At 44.2% G+C, this 7096-nt stretch overlaps 1 long non-coding RNA gene across 1 annotated transcript; it reads left to right on the plus strand.

The window, feature by feature from the left end:
* The first annotated feature begins 1022 nt into the window (after positions 1 to 1022).
* Positions 1023 to 6229, plus strand: LOC102011020. The gene is made up of 2 exons (XR_264191.1): positions 1023 to 1274; positions 4753 to 6229. It is a non-coding gene; the product is annotated as an uncharacterized LOC102011020 (long non-coding RNA).
* The last annotated feature ends 867 nt before the right edge of the window (positions 6230 to 7096 follow it).

Raw genomic sequence — 7096 nt, forward strand, 5'->3', positions numbered from 1 at the left:
TTTGTAATTGCTAAATTGTGGAAACAACCCAAATGTCCATCCACCGAGAATTGGATAAGAAAAAAATAGTGGTACTATTATATAATGGAGTATTACTCAGCTATAAAGAAAGATAAACTCGAGGCCGTTAAAGGTAAATAGTCACAACTAGAGACCATACTCATAAGCGAAACAAATCAGACCTTCATGTGTAAGCATCATATCGTCTCAGTAGTGTAAGACCCTAAAGACTGAATAAAATCTAGGAGGTGTGACAAACATTGTGAAACGAAAGGAAAATACTCAAAAGTAAAGCGCAACGGGGGTGTGGGAAAAGAGAAGAGACAGAAGGGGAAATTATGTAAGTATGTATATACAGGATAGCTAACGTAGTTGTACTGTCTTCTATTGCTCTACAGAAAGGAACAGATTACTTGTTGGTCAAAAGGAATGATTACTTGTTTGATCAATCTTGTATGTCTCTATTTGTTTTCCTGAGACACCACTTTGAAGATAACAATAAGTAATACAGCCATGGTTAATTTCCTACAACTTTGTCTGCAACTCTGTTTTGCTTGTATTGTTCTTCTGCTATTTTGTAAATGGATGTCTGTTAATACGTTTTCTTTTATTTTTTAAAATAAAAAAAATAAATAAAAAGGCCGCGTCCCCGGAGGGCCCCGCGGGGTTGACTGGGGAGCCACCTCTCAGAAGTACCCGAGTTGTGCGCTCCCGACGCGAGCACTGTGCAGCGCGCCAGCTCGGCTCCTCTCCGCGGAAGGGCCCTGCGGCGGCGGCGGCCTCGAGGGCTTGCGGCCGGAGGACCCCGGAGCCGCCTACGCGGTGCTCTGAGAAGTGGAAGGACTTGCGGGCTTGCGTGCTGAGCTGTGGAGGCTGTGAGCTGTCCCTCCCGCTTCTCTCTCTTCCATCCTCTTCCCCCACTCTGGTTTCTCCTCCCCTTTTCTCCCTCTCCCTCCGCCCTCCTTCCCCTCCTTCGTCCCTCCCCTTTCCTCTCCTCCTCCTTCCTTCCCTTCCCCCTCTTCCTTCTCCCTTCCTTTTCTTCCTCCCGCTCCGCCCTCCTCCTCCCTCCTCCTTTGCCCTGTTCCTCCTTTCTACTTCCAGGAATGCCCTCCTGCCCTGACACCTGGCCCTTTTGGAGCCAGGAAGAGAGGAGACGGGATCACAGCCCTGCATGACAAGAGCCTCCAGCGCACAGCAGACGGACAGTGTCACAGTCCGCCCCTGCAGGGTGGTAACAAGGGCTCGGGCCGGACTCTGAGGCAAACAGCCTGAACGTGAGTGGTGCCCTTCCTTCATTGCTCCAGAGCCAGGACTAGGAACAGAGAAACCTCTGAGGGAGAGGGAGAGTTTTAGAGAACAGTTTCACAAATGAAACTTTCACATTTGAAAAGATAACCTCACTTAGACGAAAATAACAGAACAGCACAAGTCATCTTGCACCCACCAGACTGGCCAATCACGTGGGTTTATAATATTCCCTAATCTGCAACACAGTCTTCAGTACAACTCTTTCTACACAATCAAAGGCTGGTTTAAATTTGCATGGCGTCTCCGGAGGAAGTGTCACAGTCTTGTTTGGAGGGCACTCACCACCACCCCCAGCTTCCCTGCGTGTTCTGGCCAAGGGCTTCCATCTCCAACTGAGCTGCTTCTGTAACTACACCTAAGGGCAGTGAAATAGGTCAAGGACCCCCCAGAATGAAAACTATGATTTGCTACCCACTACAAAGTTTTCTGTTTGATAAAATAGTTCTGAGCCTGCATCAGGAGTGGTGGCACACACCCATAGTCCCAGCTGCTCAGGAGGCTGAGGCAGGAAGGTCACTTGAGCACAGAATTTTGAGGCCAGTCTTTCAGATCCTATCTCTCTCTGTCTCTGCCTCTGTCTCTCTCCTTCTCCCTCTCCCTCTCCCTCCCTCTCTCTCTCTGTCTCTGTCTCTGTCTCTGTCTCTCTCTCCCTCTCTCACACACACACACACACACACACTCAAGCACATACACTCACAAAGTTCTGGGCCTTTATGCATTGCAGATGAGGGGTCAATGGCCCCTCCATGTAACCCTGTAGGAATTGGGACTCCAAGAGCCCTTATAAAAAGCCAGATGTTGTGGTGCAGGCCTGTAACCCCAGCAACTCAGGAAGCTGAGTCAGGAAGATTGCTTGAGGCCAGGAGTGCAAGGCCAACCTGACCAATGTAACACCCTAATTTTTTTTTTTAAAAAAACCCTTGTAAATATATCAACCTTGTAGCTATTGCTTGTACTTTGGGTCATAAAGTCTTTAACCTCATGTCTTTCTGTCAGCACCTGCAATGGCAAGTTAATTTGTTGGCTTAAAATTGGGGGAAAATTCAGACCTCCCACACTTAATATTTGAAATGTGTGTGCCTTTTGACTTAACAACTCTAATTCTAGACATCTGTGGTACAGAAATACAAATGGACAGAAAGATAAAGTTGCTTGTTTCAGCTAGTTTTAATAGAAACTATTGAAAACATGATTAATAAACAAATGGGTAATGGCTTTAAATATTAAGATGTTTTCAGAGAACATCTGCTTTGGGCCGAGGTGGAGTAGCAGGTGCAAAAGCCAAATGACTAGAACTTGCAGGACCAAGCAGAAGGAGGAGGGCCAGAGGAGAGGGCTCCAGGGTTCTGTGGAAGATGCTCCTCCGTCCTTCAGCTGAGTATCGATCTGTGCCCACGGGAGAGGAACCGCCCACAGGGTGATCCCGGAAAGGAGCTGGTCAAACAATCCAGGGAGTTCATACAAGGGCAAGAAGATTTGTGCTCCCCCCAGCCATCTGGAAGAACTCCTACTACACAGAAGCTCAGCAAAATCCTCAGAAATATGTTGCCCTAGTGGGGCTAAATTAATCCTAAAGACTTCTATGGAATCACCCTAAAAAAGATTAAAAGCAAGCCGAAAAGGACCAGCCTGATTCCAAGTAATTAACTGAACCTCAGAACAAAATCCAATAGTATTTAAAGAAATGTAAAGATATTGGAGGAAAAAATTACACCTACATCTGATTTTAACCCTTCTATAAAGCTAATCAAGAGTGTGGCATAAAATAGGCATAAAACTAGGGGAATGGGGAAACAGACAGTTACTGTTTAGTGGGTGTAAGTTTCAGTCTTGCAAGCCTGTGATGTAATTTAAGAAATACATCAGTTGTGCCCCCCAAGTCCATGGGTTTGCTTTCCATGGTTTCAGTTGCCCAGGGTCTGGCACAGTCTGAAAATATCAAATAGAAAGTTCAAGAAATAAAAAATGTGTAAGTTTTAAGTAACTTTTATTAAAGTATATTTTTATACTTGTTCTATTTTATTATTGTTAATCTTATTCTGCCTAATTTATAAGTTAAACTTGATCTCAGATATGCATGTATAGAAAAAAAAACATAGCATATGTAGGGTTCGTTATTCTGTGGTTTCAGACCTCTATGGGGGGATCTGGGACTGACTGTGCAGTAAGGGAGGGGTGCTTTGGTTTGAATATGGCTTGCGCCACACAGGCTCATGTGCCGGCAGCTTCATCCTCAGTGTGGTACTGTTGGTGGGACCTTGTAGAAATGGGACCCAGTGAGAGGTAGTTAGGGCCCTGGGGACATCACCCTTGAAAGAGATTGTAGCAGAAAATCGAATCTCGATCCAAGTGGAAGACTCTTTGCACCAAGGAGTTAGAAAGCAACTTTTATTACATTAGCGGGCTGGGGAACCCGGAGGTTCAAATCACCAGCCCAAAGTCAGGATTGAGTTCAGTTTAAATATGGTTTGCGAGTGGAAAGTACAAAGCTGATAGCAGCTTACTACATGATTAGTTACATGGAATACAAGAATTATGTCACGTACTGTCAGGCAGGTTTATACAGCAACATTCTGGGAGGGAGGAGGTCTGAGAAGAGTAGGTAGAGTGGAAAGTGTCCTTGACTGGGCCAGTCTCCCCCACACATGACGGCCTTGAAGCCGGTGAAGCAAGTTGGAATCACTGCATATTTCTAAAACAAAAGCTGGACACAGTCATTTTGACCCATACATTGTTAAGGGGGAACATTGGACCTAGACAGTCAAGGTTCACTACGTGACAGGCAGCATGAGCATGATCACAGGCTACGAACTGATTTCTAACTTTTATTATAATGTGCCTACAAGTCTGCTATTCTGGGGCTGGGGATTTAGCTCAGCGGCAAAGCACCTGCCTGGCAAGCGCAAGGTCGTGAGTTCGGTTTCCGGTACCGGAGGAAAAAAAAAAAGTCTGCTATTCTATAAGTGTGCCCTAACAAGATGAATGTAAAAAAAAACAAAAAACAAAACAAAACAGAAAGATGAGTGTAGTTTTTGAGAGACCCTGGTTAGCTATTGCAAGAGGTGGTTTTTATAAATGGAGGCTACTTGGTCCATCAGCCCCGTCAGCACAGATCACCTTCCCTGCTGTTTCTCTACCAAACTGTGATGCAGCCACAGGGCTCCCCACCAGAAGCCACACAGAAATGGCCATGGTCCAATGCTGGGATCATGGGTGTGAGTGCTACACCCACCCTGGGGTGGATAGTTTGCATATGTAAGGGAGAGAAAGAGGCTGCTCACCTGCTCTCCTCCATCTTGCTTTTGCTGCTTTGCTGTCTTCCACCGCCATGAACAGTTGCCCTTTGCCATGTGCCACTCTGCCTTGGAGCCAGCCAAGTATGAACTGAAAGCTCCACAAACTGTGAACTAAATAAACCTTTCCTTCCTTAATTCTGGCCGTCAGGTATGTTGTCTCAGCAAGGAGAGAAAAGTAACCAAGACAAATCCAATGCAGCTCTCCAGCCTGAAGGAAGCAGAGTTGGGCAGAAAAGACCAGGTCAAAGAGTCAGGTCCTGTGGCAAGTGGAGAACTGGACCCCAGGCCCAGGCCACCTCCTCACCTTCAGGCAGTCACAGCAAGGACATTCAGCTCAACTTTCTTCAGCCTCGCCAGCCTGCACACTCGGCAGGGGAATCCAAGGTGAAGGTTTGAAGAAATGAATCAGCAGCTCTCCATTTTGTACCCTAAGCTATTCACTGGTAAGATAAAGGCCTTGCTGAGGTGGAGATGAGCTATTACTGAAGCCCATTGGCTGGGCTGTGCCTAACGAACGGATTGTGTCTTAGCCTGAAAATACTTACTCTTGTAAATAATTTGTACAGTAAAAGCAAAGGCCAAGGAATCTTGTGTGATGGCAAGAAGTGGGCATGAAGTGTAACCACGAGGTTGAGATGGAGCTTTAAAAATTAAGATTTACTTCTAAGAGATAGGCGGCTTCTCCAACTTCGCTGTGCTGAGAGCCGAAATGGTCACTCCATCCCCGCCTCAGGTCAGATGGATAGTCAGGCAAGTAGTGTATCCATTTGAAAAGAAAATGTGGATGTTGGCCTAAGGAGACTGAGGTTTTGGAAAGGTATATTTATTGACTTTGTCCCGTTTTTTGTTTTGTTCTGCTTTTGCCTTTGCATTGGCCAGGATGAAGCAGCGTGGGAATTTCCTGGACTATTTTCTTGTATTCCTCTTCACTGTCCTCACAATACAAGCCCTTGCACACACGAACACAGGAAGACAGAGATTTAAGACAAAGGCCTCTTCGTCTCCTTCAGAACTAGCTTTGAATAAACTCTTTCCACCAAAAATTGTCTCTCGTGTACTGGGGAGTGATGGTCAGTAAGGACATTAACCTCCAGTAATGGAAGGACTCGGTCTAGTGACCTTTCATCTGGCCAAAGTATTGGTGGGAGTAGCTGCAGCTGCAAACTGACAAAGGTGCTCCTGTGGAATTTCACAGGGCAAGGAGCTACTCACGAGGCAAACCTGGGAAAGAGAACACTATGAGTTGGTATGGGCCTACATGAACACTAGCTAATCAATCGAAGGCTTCTGGGGGGCCATAAACACTTTGATGTTGTTTGGATTCTGACCTCCAGATTTTTTTCAAATTGCAAATTTGAATACTTTTGGATATACACTGATGGCCTGATTATCGTCAATGCCAAGTTAGTCACTGGTAGCAGTGGCCTATAAGGGGTCTCCAGGTGGCCATTGTCAAGGAAGGGTCTCAAGAAAGCCGTTTGTGTTGTGTGGGCCAGGGCAAAAGTCAGTGAAATCTGAGTCCTCTCTATTTACAGTCACATTTGTTTGCATAGATTCATGAAACCCAGGGAAGCTTGAATTACAATAATAAAAATTTAAAAATAATAAAAACATAACAAAAATCACAGCAATGTCATTATTTGTGTGTGAAGCATTTCTCATTACTTCATTAATCCTCACAATATTTGTTGTTTTCATCATATTACAGAAAACAGGAAGTTTAAAAAGGTAGATTTATTTACTTAACATTTTTCATTTACTTAACATTCATTCATTTAATATTTGTTGAGCATGTCCTATGTACTAGTCATTATTCTAAGTCATTGCTGCCTAAGATAGCATCCTGCTGTGGTGGAAATGTTCTTTCCTTTGAGCTGGTTGGCTCAGGAATTTTTTTCTGGTACCGGGAATCATACTCACGACCTTGTGCAGAAATTTTTTTCATCGTGACGGAAAGCTGACTGACACACTTTCCAGTATGGTTGCCACCAGCCACATGTGGCTATTGGCACTTGAGATAGAGCTGAAATGACTGAGGAAATTACTTTTTATTTTATTTTACTTAATTCTAATTTAAATAGCCAAATGGCTACTGTATTAGATATCTCAGTTCTAGACATAGGGGATAAAGTGCTAACCAAGACAGATAAAATGCCCCTAGCCTTATGGAGCTTATATTTTTGTAAAAGATACAGGAACTAAACAGGGAAACAAATAAGTAGCAAAATATATTTAAAAAATAAAATTGAGGTCATGATAAATGTTGGGTAGGAAATAAAGCAGGGTAAGGTTATCAAGAATGATGGGGGTGAAGATTTTTTTTGAATAAATGGTTGGAAGAGACCTCTTTTTATTCTTTTATTAAGTTTATTGTGCATTTTAGACACACATAATGATCATATGCATCATGGGGAATTTGTACCTGTACATGATATATTTTGATTCCTCTCTTTTCCCCCTCTCTTCCTTCAACCCATCTTCCTCTCCCCTAT

The sequence above is a fragment of the Chinchilla lanigera genome, unplaced genomic scaffold, assembly GCF_000276665.1.
Source record: "Chinchilla lanigera isolate Chin_1 unplaced genomic scaffold, ChiLan1.0 scaffold00096, whole genome shotgun sequence".
Classification (NCBI taxonomy): domain Eukaryota; kingdom Metazoa; phylum Chordata; class Mammalia; order Rodentia; family Chinchillidae; genus Chinchilla; species Chinchilla lanigera.